The sequence below is a fragment of the Crocodylus porosus genome, unplaced genomic scaffold (genome assembly GCF_001723895.1).
Source record: "Crocodylus porosus isolate Cpor-Errol unplaced genomic scaffold, CroPor_comp1, whole genome shotgun sequence".
In the NCBI taxonomy this organism is placed as follows: domain Eukaryota; kingdom Metazoa; phylum Chordata; order Crocodylia; family Crocodylidae; genus Crocodylus; species Crocodylus porosus.
The window spans coordinates 46,257,260-46,271,318 of NW_017728906.1; positions in this window are offsets into that span (position 1 = coordinate 46,257,260).

Below are 14,059 nucleotides of genomic sequence, written 5' to 3' on the forward strand. Positions count from 1 at the left end.
AGTGAGGGGGTCATGGGGCTGGCAGGTGTCCCCCCATGATCCCCTCCCCCTTTTCCCACCCCTAGTACTTACCAGCTCGGAGTCAGCTGCAGCTCCCTGCTACAGCAACTGAGGACTCCCGAATCATCAAAGCTCTCCCAGTCTTTTCTGAAGATTGGGAGAGCTTTGAATTGATTTGGACCTTTAAATTGGTCCCCTGATTCGATTTGGATTCGGAGATTCGGCCACCAAATTGAGCCAAATCTCTCCCAAATCGAATCACCACCTGAAGATTCACACAGCCCTAATAAGATCTTCCATAGAGCCTCATCGTTAACAGAGTCAATGGCTGTGGTCAAATCAATAAAGGCCGTACACAGTTCCTGGTGTTGTTCTCAGTGTTTTTCCTGGAGCTGCTGGACTGCAGAGATCATGTCCATGGCCTCCTGGTGGTCTGAAGCTACAGTGGGACTTGGGAAAAAATTACTTTGTCAAGAGGGAGCTGGACACATAGTGGTATGCCATTCCCCTTTTGATGTCTCCTTTGGTGCTCTCTCTGGGCTTGGAGTCAAGTATTTTAAGTGATCCAGTTACAAGGCATTGCTGGCATTTATATCCATTGTAAATCACTGACACATTTATCAAAGGTCCAGATGAGCCAGCGCCAGACAGCAGTGAATCAGGAGCAGTCCCCAGGAATTCTAGGCAAAAGAACACAGATACATTTTCATGACATTTTGTTTTGAAATGCCTCTTCAGTGGCAGTGTCTACCTGAGACATTGACTGCACAGTCATTACTGCGTGGTCATTTAGTACTTGTATAACACTGTGGAGTAACACTGCCGAACGGCTTTTTTGTGATGCTGACTGCACAGTAGCTTGTTACTACTGTGCAGTAGTGTCACATCACACTTCCTGCCATGCAGTACTACTGTGCAACAGTAATGATCTACTGTGCAGTCAGCGTTTTGTGTACACACAGCCTGTAAGATTCATTTTGGGTCACCCTGAGCTTCCTGCTCAGATTAGATACTGTCCATTAGGGCTGTGCGAAACAGCACTGTTTCATTTTGACTTCCGTTTCACCATTTTGATGGGACAGTGTTTCCTTTGAGTTTCATTTTGTTTTGAAATCACTGTTCCATTTCCTTTCTTTGAAACTGTTTCACTGTTTTGATGCTGTTTAGAAGTTTCGCCCATATACAATAATGGGGGAGCATGAAACTGCCTATAACTTTGTCATTTCTTGCCTGATTCAAATAAAAGTTGCAGGGATCGTAGCCCCTTCTGAGGGCATGAAGCCTGCCAGGTTTCAAGGAGATAGGTGCAGAGCTTTCCAGGAATTTGCACCTCAAACTGTTCAAAGCAAACCTTGTGACACTTGTGGGCAGAGGTGGCCTTCTGTCATCTGGCTGCAGATCTGGGGGTCTGCACCCCTGGGAGGGGTGTGCGGCTCCTGGGGGTGTGGACCCCTGAGCTGTCTGCCAGATGACAGAAGGCTGCTGCTGTCAGCTGGGGCCAGCACTGGGCACAGCCCATGTCAAGCACTGAGAAGATTGGTGCTACCACTGGCCCCAGCCAGCAGCGACAGCATGCTGTCATCCCACACACAAATCCAGAGGCCTGCACCCCCAGGAGGGCTGTGGGGCTGTGCCAGACTCATGCCAGATGACAAGAGGCTGGTGCTGCTGCCTGGGGCCAGTGGCAGCACCAATCTTCGTGGCACTGGGTGCAGCCTGTGCACAGCACCAGTCCCAGGTGGCAGGAGCAGCCTCCTATCGTCTGATGTGCAGATCAGGGGTCCGCACCCCTGGGAGGAGTCTGGCACAGCCCTGCTGCTCTCCCAGAGGTGTGGGCAGGCCCCCAGTATGCGCGTCAGATAACAGGAGGCTGCTACTGCTGGCTGGGACTGTTGTGTTGCGTGCAGCCTATGTCGAGCTCCAGAAAGACTGATGCTTCCACTGACCCCAGCCATCAGCAACAGCATGCTATCATCTCACTTGCGTATCTGGGGGCCCGCACCCCTGGGAAGTCTGCAGGACTGTGCCAGACTCCTCCCAGGGGGCACAGCTCCTGGATCTGCATGCTGGATGCCAGGAGGCTGCCACTGCCAGCTGGGACCAGCACTGAAGCCAACTAAGCCCAGCTTCAAGTTTCAAAACATTTCAAGTGCCCTTGTTTCGTTCTGAAGCTGTTTCGAAGGCTTTTGTTTCATTTTGATTTAGCTGTTTCGAGCTCAAAACACATCAAATCAGCTTGGAAGCAAAATACCTGGTGAAATTTTGCACAGCTCTACTGTCCATTACATTTCTACATTGCCCAGTCAAGTTTAATCTGCCATTTTTTGCACCAGTACCTTCTGCAAAAGAGTCTAAACCACAGTAGTATAATTAAGTTGGGGCAAATGGGACAGTAGCTGCAGGTGCTGGCTTGAGTAGGGTGTGGAAAAGGAGTCATGGCATCACAATAGCATAATTGTCAGTGGTACAGAGCCATTCTCTCCATGCATCACAATTGCCCCAGGTACCCAACTGACTTTTTATGCCTCTAGTAAAACAGATGTGTTGTGGGTTTGCTTGCTACCCTTAGGCAGATCCATCTGGTGATTGCCAATGCTTTTAATGCACTGTAGGAAGAAAGAACATTGGTGAGTTGTTTGACCAGTATCCAGTGTTGATATGCCATGAACAGGCAAGAAATGAAGACTTAAATGATGAAATTCTGTTAAGACGAGAGGTAAAATATTACAAATAATGCTTTAACATGCTGCATCCAACTCTGTGCCAGTTATAGGGAATTGTTCTAGTATGCTGGCTCTATGCCCTAAGGGCAGTCAGCTTCCTGACAGAGATTTATGACTTTAGTATGTTTTAATTTACAATGTTAATATTTGGTTTCTTGGAAGGAACTTTGGTTTCTGAAAAATGGCTCTGATATACTGGTCTCAGACCCTAAAGGTTTATGATTCACTTCAGCTAACTTTTGGCATTTTTAGGATTTGTTACTTTGGACGGTGTCTTGAAAACAGGTATGTGGTGTTAATAACATCAAGCTACCCCACCACAGCTAAGGGATACCAGCACTGAGGGTTAACTATGGGGAGATGAATACATTAACTCACTACGTAAAGATTTCCTCTATTACAGGGGTTTTCAATCTTTTTTTGAGCAGTGTACCCCTGGTGGCCAATCAGTTAGCAGGGTGGGGAGGTGGTAGCAACAGACTGTCACAGGGCAGGGGAAGGAGCAGCCACACATGGAGTGGTGGTACAGGATGGTGGATGGTGGTGGCAGCAGCTGTGTGCAAGCTTCTGCCCCATGGCCAGCTGGCTGGTCTGTGCCTATTCAGCCCACAGAAGGGCACTCCTGCCCTTGTCTTGCCTCGCCCCACCCTGCCTTGCCCCTGCTCCTGTGAGGTGGTGGTGTGGGGTGGTGGCACTCTATCCCCACCTGTCCACGCATACCCCCTGGGACCCTTCAAAGTACCCCTGGGGGTATGCATACCCCTGGTTGACAACCCCTGCTCTATTATCATAAGAAGAAAAACCATTCTTCCACTTTTGCTACAAATTCTCATCCCACATATACGTATATGTATATGTATACACACTATATATATGTGTGCATTTGTGTGTATTTATATAGCATGTTGTCATAGGGCTCTCAGGTGTCCTGCGACTGAGAGTAGAAATGGCTCAGGAGAGACCCCTAGTGGCGGAAAAGGGGAAGCACAACTGCCAGTCACCAGGACTGTGCAGGTGCTGGTTGCCCTAGCAACCAGGGAAGCCTAGAGCCAGGAAGGGGCGGAGCTTAGCCCTTCTTAAGCCCAGGCAGAAGGCCAGGAGGGCAGTTCCCCTCCAGCAGCTGAAGGAGGAGGAACTTGGCCTGGGCAAGGGGAGAGCTCAGATGGTTGGGACACCCTGGTCCCTGCTGAGGGTGGATGAGCTCACTCGCTCCCTCTCCCTCTCCCTCTCTCTCTCTCTGGTAAGGAGAGGTTTCTAATTGTTTGGACCAGAAGGGTCTAGTTTTATGTTGTAGCCCAGGGGCTTTGTGTTTGTGTTTTTGTTCACCAGAGGACTGGGTGAGGCTGTAGGGGTGTGAAGAGGCCTCACAGGAGCTCCCCAGTAATTCGGGGACTCCTGGTGTCCAGTGGGTGCAGTGGGCAGTGTCGTGGTGGCACAGCTTTGTTTGGGGGTATGTTAACCCAGCCCCAGGGGTAGGGGTCAGCGTAGAGCCCTGACTAGGGGGCAGTGTGGAGCCCCGGAGTTACGGGTATCGAAGAGCCCAGACTGGGGGGTGCGAGGAGTCCCTGAGTAAGGGGGCAGTGAATAGCCCCAGCATCGAGGGGCGGCGAGGAGCCCCTGAGTAAGGGGGCAGCAAAGAGCCCTGGTGTTGAGGGGTGGTGAGGGGCCCCAAGAGGGAGAAGGGGCATCGAGGAGCCCCGAAGGCAAGCAAAGGGCTGGGACCTAATGCCATGGCCCTAGGGAGATCACACCAACACGATTTGCGAGGCTTGGGCTGCGGTGCAGGGGAGGAAAAGGAGCTGCAGACGGCGCCCCCTGCCATCGGGGCGCACAAAAGTGGGCAGCTTCCCGCTAATTTAAACCATTCATCAATTATGAGCAAGATCAAGACGTGGCAGGAGAGAGTAGGCGGGCAATTGGCCCATTGCAGGAGACCAGAGCCGCACGCCCAGCAGCGCTCCGAAAGCGGCACTCCTGTTACACATGTGAATACAGACACAATTTCCCCCTTCCCCCTCAATCAGCACAGGAGAAAAAAGCCCCTTGCCTAACATTCACATACAAGGAAACTTCATTAAATAGAATATGTCATTAAACTGCTGCCAAAAGCAGCATGTGCTCAGTAATGGAAGTCAACTATAAAGTTGGTTAAATGCAGCCAATACTGAGCAGGACTATAAAATACATAGCCCATATTGGGTAAACATGCTGTTGGGAACTTTCTTTTGTGTGTGGCCCTTAAAAAAATGTGCAGTTGCTCCCCAAGGAAGGAACAGGTACTGAGCCTGGAGATGGTACACTACCAGGCCAGAACTTGGAGAAGCAGGAGCAAGCTCTGACAACCTCCCATTGTACCAAAAATGCTGATGAGAACCTGCCACAAGAATAGGTTTGTGCAACCCACCTGAACAAGACATGCTGATGGGAACATTTTGCATATTTTTGTGTGTGTGGCCCTTAAAATATGGGCATGTATTCCCTCCACAGGGAACTGGCATTGGACCTAGAGGCACTGAAATACCAGGCCAGCATCAGGACAGGTTAGTACAGCCCATTTAAATAAGGTACATGGTAGTGCCCACTAAGCGCAGTCCCCCTCAGCGCTGACTTTCTCCAGTCATGGTGTGCTACTACATTGTATATATATTGACTTCTTCCCACAGCTGAGTTGTACCTTTCTTTCCCATTTCCAATTGTTCTTGTTTCTTCACCAGCCTTAAATGTCTGGCAAACATCACCAAATGGGGCCCCAAACAGTTCACCCAGAATCCCTCAGTTGACCCCTCTCTCAGCCTGTCACATATGATCAGTCTGGCCCTGCCCTTCATGAGGTAGAGCTGGACTAGGTTGCCCCGTGGCTCATCTGCATATAAATTTTTGGAGGGTTCCAGGACTTATGACAAGAACATCTGGTTCCAATCATGAACGGAGGGGTGGGGTGCTAATTAGCACTTAGATCCTTTGTGGGAGGTATCTGGAGTATTCACAGATATTGAGAAGTGCTGAACTGTGGGGTCACCAGGGCTTGAAATGCTGTTGACTTTGCTGGGGCCCAGCCTAATGGACTATATGGCAAATCATAAGCCTTTTGTTTCTGGACTAATATCATGTGTTTATGAAGTACCTGTGCTAGAACTGCCTAAAGGTAATCTGTCAAGGTGCTACAGAGACTATTGACTACTTCTACGGCTCTGCTTGTATGCCAAGGAGGTGTAGAAGAAGGTAAAGTGGTTCTGTGAAGCAGTGACAGGGGTTGGACAGCTGTCAAGAGAGGAGACACTGTACAGACACCTGACTAAAAACCAGGGGAGCTGGTTGGCCCACTTTGATCTGTTCGTATCCTGCATCAGAAGCACCCTATGGAAGTCCAGGAACCTCCTGAGGTACAGGCACATGAACCTCCAGGTGGTAGACTGTGTTAAAATGGCTTTGAGTAAACTCCAGTCCTATTACTAATAAATCTGGCAGAGGGACACTTGGCAATACAATCTTTCAAGACCCCCCACAGTGGGGAAACGGACGAAAGCAGAGAAGAGGAAGTTGAGACAACCGGATCAGAAGACAGCGATTAGGACAGCAGCAGTGGGTGAACCAAGTTTTAAACCCCGTATTCGGGGACAGGACCAAGAGACAAGGGGTTTTAAAGGGAGATGTTGCCACGTGGACATGTGTGCAGGAGCGCCTTTCCATGGGTGTGAGTACTGTAATGGGTGTGCAGGTTCCTATGGTGGCTTAAGAGCGCAATGATCAGTGACTAGAAGCTGTGTATATATAAATATATGGACATACATTTTTACAAAATAACCTGTGCTAAAACTTGCAGCTATTTAAAAAAAAAAGGCCTGATACATCATTTCTGCATGAATTAAGTTTATAGATACCATATGCACATTATTACAGGTCTGTTTTTCTTGAGGTCAGTGTTTTTAAATGTGTTCTTCACTTCCATGTGCTCATGGAGAGCAGGGTTTAACAGTAAGGAGAAGGAGAATGGGCTGCAGGAGAAAGAGTTGGGGGGAATCAGAAAGCAAGGGGGCTACTTAGATATGCTAGCCTTGCGCCTCCCTGCCCTACTCCGTCCCATGTCCTTGCCATTGTGGCAGTGCTCCGCTGCACTACCACCTTCTGTGTATGTATATATGTGTGCATATATAGTGTATGTATATGTATAATGTGTACTTGCACATACATCTATGTCTATATAGTACATGAGTGCATATATGGGGTATGCATGTGTGTATATTAGGCCTGTGCAAAGCAGCTCATATTCACTTTGGATTCATATTTGGCCAATTCAGGGGACAGTGATTTGATTCAGGGATTCGAATCACTGTCCCGAATCACTTTGGCCAAATCTGATTCGGAGATTTGGCCACTGCCGAATTGGCTGAATCGCCGAATCAAACAGCTCCCATCCCCTGCCTGCTCTCCCAACCCAGTCAATGGCTGCCCTACCTGGTCCCAGCCCCACACTCACCGGCTCATACCAGGCAGGGGCAGGGGGTGATCCCTGCTGCAACACGTTGCATGGGAGGCTCTGCCGTGAGCCCTGATGGTCACTGCAGCAGCCAGTGAGTGTGAGTATTTTTTAATTGTTTTTTTAAAGAACTGGGAGCTGGGGCCAGGCAAGGCATCTATCGATGGGGCTGGTAGAGTAGGTGGAGGATGGGGGCTCATGGCAGAGCCCCCCATACAACGCAGGACAGTGGGGGGCAGCCAGGATCGCCCACCTGCCTGGCAGGAGCTGGGGAATGCAGGGTGGGTTTTTTTAAGTGCCTGGATGCTGGGGCTGGGTGGGGCAGCCATTGACAGGGCTGGGAGAGTGGGTTAGGGAGTGCTCAGGGGAGCTGGTGGAGCAGGCAGGGGATGGAGCCTGGCAGGGGTCCCCCCATGGTCCCCTCTTCCCTCATCCAGCCCCTCGCTATCCCCTACTTACCAGCACAGAGTCCAGGTCCAGCTCCCTGTGGTGGTGAGTGGGGACTGCTTGAATCTCTGAAGTTCTCCAAATCTTTTCTGAATTGATTTGGAGAGCTTTGAATCGCTTCAGACCTTTTTACTGGTCTCCTGATTTGCTTCAGATTCAGAGATTCGGCCACTGAATTGGGCCAAATCTCCTCTGAATCAAATCATCACTGAAAGCTTTGCACAGCCCTAATGTATATACGTGTATAAATAGTGTGTATGTGTGTATAATAGTGTGTTATAGTGTCTGAGCGTATATATGTATATTTATAATGTATGTGTGTGTGTGTGTGTGTGTATATATATAGATGTGTATATATATAGTATGTGTATATATGCTCACATATATAGCATGTGTGTATACATATACATAGATTTATATATAGTAAATGTATGTGTGTAGTGTGTAGTGTGTAGTGTGTGTGTATGTATGATATAAACAACTCCTAGTGAAAAAAAACACCAGAGGTAGGAGGCACCTAGTTATGCCAGGCCAGATCTTTGGAATTGTATACCAGCCATCTTTAGCCTTGACACTGCAGGTCTCATAAAAGTGAAGAATTGATAAACCTGGTAAAAGGTTTTCTATACAGGGCAGATTTCTTTGTACGTTTTGCTAAATAAGTTGAATTGTGCCACCCAGCACAGAGCAAATACAGAATCTTCTGCTTCCCTACTCTATACTGTACTGCAAAGCTAGTTTGATGCAGCAGACGTGTTAGCACTATCTTCTGGCTCACCTGGGAGTGGACCTGGAATCTCGGTAACATTTTATACACATACTTTTTTGTCCTGCGATGCACTGGAGATCTGCTGCTTCAGAGCAGACTTAGTTGAGTCTGTTCTGCATGCGAGCTGATGCTCACTGTGCTGTGCCATAAGTGGTTGTATAAGTGGCAAAATGTGCATCAGCACGCAGAAAATGGCAGCAGTGCACTTTTAAACTAAAGCACCTCTGATGTATTTTAGTTCAAAAGCATGCTGCCGCCATTTTCTCAGTGCTGATGTGCATTTCGCCACTTATACAACTGCAAGCATCACAGTGCCAGGTACTTTTCAAAGTGCCCAGCGCTATGGTGCTTACATGTGTGAAAATGCCCTGGGTCTCCTGCTTCTTGGGTGAGAGCCTTAAGTACATAGCTACTAGGGCTAAAACAAGGCAGGATCCACCTACAATGTAATGTCTTAGTGTTAGTGTATGTGCAAATGTAGCAGTTCATTTCTCTAGCCAGTGCAAACCCTGCTGAGCATGTGCGTAGAATAGGGTGACCATCTTTTCAAAACTGAAAGGTAGGACACATGCCCATCTCCCCTCACCTCCATGCTGCTGCTGGGCAGATGGGTGCATGGCTAGGATGGAGCTCCCAAGGGAAAGGCAGCAAGGCGGGGAGCTCCAAGCCCATAGAGGGCAGTCCACATCCACCCCTGCCCTGTGCACATGGGGAGCATGTGCCCCCCCATGCCTCCCTGGGGGGCCTGAGCTGTGGTCTGGAGCTACCCTCTCCCATGCTACCCGGATGAGCTGCCCATGGCTCTGTCCCACTCCCTGCCCTGGCTCTTGGCCCCATGCACTGCCCTGACTGGGCAGTGCCCCCCAGCCCATGCCCCACTCCCTCCCTCACCATGGGGGCTTCAATATGCCCCTGCCCCCATAGACTTACCTGCAGGGAGCTGTTCTCCATGCTGTTTGGCTGTATTTCCAGCCATGTGCATGTTTGCGGGTGTGTACATACACGTGGTGCCCCTTTCGTCTCATTCCTAGCAGCCCAAAGGAAGGGGAAACCCATCATTTCCTGATCTCTGTATGATGCTGAGAATCCATAACAAATGACCTGGAGGCATGCAGACTCGGACTGGGACTTGTTGTTCCCATTCCTGGACTGTCCTGCCCAATTAAGGATGGGTGGTCACTCTAGCATATAATAGACTGGGTTGCAGGTCGTTTGGCTAAGTGGTTAGGCCACCAGAGAAGGGCTAGAGACAGGGGCAATCTAAAACACAGGCCCAGTCCCAGGTCAGAAACAGATTTCAATTTACCAGACACCAGGGAAATGTAGAGCAAAGTCTGAATCACAAGCCTAGTTAAAGTTCAGGAGTCAAAGGCTTGGATTACCAAATCCAGGGGAACATCCAGACACTAGAGTCCCAGAACAGAGCATGCAGGGTCAGGAAATCAGAAGTACTAGATTGCAAAGGAACTGCTGGCTGGCCTTGAGTCTATTGCCACAGCTGCAGCTACATAGGGAAGCTGCTTTGCAGCAGCAAACGAGGAGGCCCAGAGAGTGGCAAGCTGAACCATTAGCTGGGCTAGGTAGGGCTGCTAGTCAAAGCCTCAGGCAGGTGTGGCCCACTAAGCAATTGGCCCAGGCTGGGCTGTCTGTTAGGGGCCCAGACAGTACAATAGCGGTGTGGATGCTCACACATCCCCACTGCATGGATAATAGACACTAATTGAATTGCAAACTGTGTAGTGATGGCAAAAATGCCACTTACGAGGATGGATAAGTGCCATTTGGGCACATAAAGGGTAATAGAATTTGGGCCCTAGAACTTAAATCAAATATCCATGCTCAGCTTCCACTGAAGTATATTCCAGTGCAGAAAGTAAAATAGGGCTTAAACTGAGCTGTGACTGAAAGCTGGGATGTTGTGCATTGCACATAGTTCTGCAGGCAAACCACCCAAGTGGGTGTTTAACTTTTAAGGGAGTGAGTAGCCTCTGTAACTTCAGTGGAACTTAACCATGTGCTTAACAGCTTTGCTCAGTCTGGATTGTAGCTGGGTTGGAAACTACTACTATGGAGAAATAAGGAAAGATTATGGAGCATGCTTCATCCACAGAGTTCTGTGTAATAATAAAGGGGCTCCATTTGGATTGTAGCAACTTTCAGCCACATGGTGCACTGTCCTCTGTACTGCTGAGGACACTGCCTGAGTAGATGGAGCTTCCTGGAGCAATACTAGTGGCTAGTGGTGATGCATAGGGGTGCATGGGGGTGAACATGTACCCCCACAGAGCACTGCCTACAGGCTGCACTTCCTGCTTAGGTGATGGGCAGGGGGGCAGGCAGGAGTGCCAGCCCTGCAAGCACTGGCTGGGGAGTGGGAGCACCTAGATGAAGCACTGTGGCCACTTCTGGGAGTGCTGTGGCTGCTTCTGGGAGTGCTGTGGCTGCTTCCGAGTTGGCACAATCAGCCTCAGGGGGACATCCCCCCCAGTCGTTGACTGGTCACTGGGGGGGGGGGCACATGCCCTGCCTGACTAAGGTGGCACCAGTCGCCCATGCTAGTGTCACCCTTCAAACTGTCCTTCCTACAGCTTCCTTTCAGGTTGTTATAGGCCATTACTTGCTGGTACATCCCAAAAGCCAGCTATTTAGTCTCTTTAAATTGGTATGTAATACCAGAAGTATGAAAGGACACTAGTGATGTCATGTCTTGATCCAGGGAATGGAGCCAAATGAATCAGTGTGCAAGGTCAGAAGCATAACTAGGGGGAGAGGGGGAAGGGCAACTGGGGCATCAGCCCTAGGTGCCACCTTTGTTAAAGGGGTGCAAAAATAGCCATGACTGCACTGAAGTTGGTACCATGGCAACTATTGTCATAGCTCTGTGATTTTACAAAGTTTCAGCTGAAGTTAAGGTGTGAAGAATCAAATATATATAACCCTGTTTGGGGCATGCCAGTCAATGGAATGGTGCCAACTTCCAACCTGGGTCTGTTTGGCCTGTCGCAGTCATTTGAGATTAACTCACAATAACAAAGAACACACTAGATACTTGCCTGTGTTATCTTCCCAATTTGAAATACCATGTCATTGTCACTCTGATTCCCCAGAAGGACAATGATCTTGGACTACAGGGATTTTACTGCCCAGTTTCATTTTTAATTGTGATAGGATTTTATCTAAAAAAAATTAACTGACTGTGTTGTTGGAACTCCAGGGCTCTCAGTGGAATAACTGCATTCATTTGAAGTGTGCTAGATTTGTCCTTTTGTAAGTATCAATCAAAAGATGGCACAAGCTTTTTGAATGTTATATTTTATGTGAGTAATATTAAGCATATTCTGTATTGGAAAAGTGTCAGGTTTTGTTGATTACATACCTTTTGGAAGCCATTATAGAGTTGTCTGGGGATCTGCATCCTGGCCTACAGCAGGTAATTTCATTCCAGTTAAAATTAATGGGCAGAATTCTTTCTTCCTATTTAAAATCCTAAATTGTGAAGGAACTGACTACAATTCAGAGCATCCCCATAAGTTTTGTTCTTGCAGGTATCTGTATGCTCAAGATGGGACTCTGTAAATTTTGATTTACTACAAGGGTCCTACCACTATGCATCACCCTTAGGTTAGCAGGAGACTGAGCTTTGTTATATATTATATATATATATATTTATGACTGCTTTTATTATTACTCCATCAATTTTTGCATTACCTGGAAATTTCACCAGTTATGATTTTATTTTTTCTTCTGAATCCTTTTAAAACAATAGTTTAAAGCTATTAAGAAATACTTGAAACATCTCTGAAAAATTAAATGTATTCAAATTTTAAAAAAATGGAATGCTTGGTTGGAGACCAACATCCAGGAGAAGTGAGAATGAACATGTGAAATAGCAGTGGGCTGAAAACAGGTCCTTCTCACATCCCCATTTACAATTACTTTTTGCTGTCTGTCAGCAAACCAGTTGGTAATCACCCTATAGTGATTTTGTATCCAGTAATTACTACCATTTTTATCAGAATATCATGTGTATTAAGTCAGATGATTTATAAAAGTCTGTCACATCATCATTTACCTTTGTAACCAAACTTGTACTCTTGTAATATAAATTATAACAAGTTTGGTTAATAAGACCTATTTTCTACAAAACTATTTGGATTTACTGCAGCTTTCCTATTACCCTTTTTCATTCTGTACTGATTGTGCTTTATATCAGTTTTTTCATTATTTTACCTAGGATTACATTCTATATGGATCTTGTACATGCCACCTTTTTAATATAGGCACAGCATTGGATTTGCTAATATATGGAATTTTTTCTTGTTCCAAGATTTTTGGTAGATTAAAGTTTAATGGTTCAGAGAACTCCTCAGTCAATTCTTTTTAATAATCGTTGGTGCAGGTTATCTGGTTTTGTTGGCTAAATGTATTTAGTGATTGCTGTTTAATGTTTTCTCAAGTCACTGATGGAATAGAGATTATAGCTGTGAGACAGCAGTTCATCATGCTGCTTCTTTCCAAATAAAGAAGAAAAAATATTTGTTGAATACTTTTCCCTTTTTGGATAGTAGGAAAACCTTTCTCGCTAGGAGGATGGTGAAGCGCTGGAACAAGTTACCCAGAGATTTGGTGGAATCTCCATCCTTGGAGGTTTTTAAGACTTGGCTTGACAAAGTCCTGTCTGGAATGACCTAGTTGGGGCTGGTCCTGCTCTGAGCAGGAGGTTGGACTAGATGACCTCCAGAGGTCCCCTCCAACCCTCATTTTCTATGATTTTCTATGATTCTGCATCGTGAATGAAACCTTTCATGTCTAGTATTGATTCCATACTATTTTGTGTTGTCCTAATAAAGTTATAGAATTTGCGTATATTTTAATTGTATTTTTATTGTTTGTATGTTTAATAATGTTCAAAATCACTTTTAGATAGGCACATGCTTGTTAATTTACCAATACCCTGCTGATTGGCAGTGCATAAGGACCCAAATAAAACCAAATATATTTAATGATAAATCCAAAGAAATAAAATAATAAGTAACTGTTTTCTTTCCTTTTATTTCCATCGCCTAGCAAACTCAGCTAATATAAATTAATTTATTTCCATTAAAATCAGTAGAGCCATATTAATTTGTACCAGATGACAATGGGGTGTAAAGCAGCTAAGATAAAAAAAAATTTGAGGCCATATTTGTTTCACAGTGCAATAATAAGATCCTAGTGGGAACATTTTCCACATTTCAAATATAATTTTTAACTAGATTTAAATTCCTACTCTGACAAGAAAAGTACAGGACTCACCATTTATCTATCTGTTGGTAAGATTTTCTGCACATGTTCAATATTTAGAGAACTTTCCTCTAGTTTTGCAATGGTGCCTGTGAGGGCGCGGCGACTAGGGGCGGCCGTGAGCTCCCTAGCGCCGCCTACCGTCACGTTAGGGTGACGTAGCACCCTCAGAACCTCGCCTGCCGCGACTTTGATGGTTAAATATATAATGTGGAGGCTGCCAATTTCCCTAATGGACGGTCTTGTTGTTCGTCCCTATCCCAGACTGGGGATTCGATATGCGTCCTGCCTTAAGGGCAATGCGTGCCTCCAAGCCTCCCCCTCAGCACGCCCCAAGCCTCGCAGCTGTTCTGGGGGACG